The sequence below is a fragment of the Gavialis gangeticus genome, unplaced genomic scaffold (assembly GCF_001723915.1).
Source record: "Gavialis gangeticus isolate Ggan-Ray unplaced genomic scaffold, GavGan_comp1, whole genome shotgun sequence".
Taxonomy (NCBI): domain Eukaryota; kingdom Metazoa; phylum Chordata; order Crocodylia; family Gavialidae; genus Gavialis; species Gavialis gangeticus.
Window position 1 is genome coordinate 53,736,450 of NW_017729024.1, and position 1,167 is coordinate 53,737,616.

Below are 1,167 nucleotides of genomic sequence, written 5' to 3' on the forward strand. Positions count from 1 at the left end.
GCTCAGGTTCCTTCTGACCCTACCAACTATGAAACTATAAAACTATAAATGCCAAAAATTAAGAATTTAACTCTTTGTCATCCATGTTTTGGTTGCCCCTGATATACCCATGAGTAAACTGAAATGACCAATACAGGGGGGAAAAACGTGTGTGTAAATTTGATGCTCTGGAACTAAACTTATTAACACCCTCTAAATCCTGAGGATTGTATCAAGATGAAATGAAAGGAGAGATGAAATCTTTGCTTTCCAGTCAATGCAATAAAGACAATGTAAAATGATGTTCAATGCCTGTAGTCCTATATATCTTGCTATATAATGTAGCAGATTCTCAGATGGTGCAAAATGGCATGGCACAAGTGAAATCAGTGAGGCTGTGTCCTTAACACCAATGAAGGGTGTAGCCTGTTATCTGTAATACCACCTCAGAACCAGACTCTGTCATTCCTCATACGAAGTGGTTACTTCATCCATCAGGCATCTCACTGAGAGACTCAGATTATTGTTTGGCCTGATTCTGAACTTGGTTACAAGCTGGTTTAAATCCAAAATAACTCCTTCAAGTCTAGTGCTGTTGCTCCAGATCTACCTATTCAAATATGTCCAGAATTTAGGCCTGTATCTTTGCTGCAACAGCCAGCTGCAGAACATATAAAAATAAATGGCAGCCAATGCTCTGCAAAACACTCAGGCAGAAAGAACAGTTCCTTCCTTGTGCATTTACTGTATTAAAACACAGCAAATAGCTGTGCCATCAGTGCAGCCCTTACACACACAGGATGCCCAGATAGAGAAGGTACCAAGCACTGAACCCAGCCTGATGAGAAGCAAATATGCTTCCCATGTACCCAAAGATCAGTGGTTGCCCCCAGTGCTCTGTACCTCTGTAAAATCAAGGAAAACCTTGTCTTTACTTATTTTACAATGTAATACTACACAGTGGGTATATCTACATGTTCAGTTAGTGTGGTGTGATAAACTCCAGCACAGTTTGCACCAGAGGTCTACATATGTGCCCAGGACTGCAGCAGTTTGAGTTGGGGTGGAGCAGACCAGGACTGGCAGCAGGCTCTGGGTCATGGTGGCAGGCAGCGGAGCTGGTTAGGACACAAGCCTGCCCAAAGAGCAGAGCTAGGTGGCAGGCAGATGTCTGGCCCCCTGATGCCT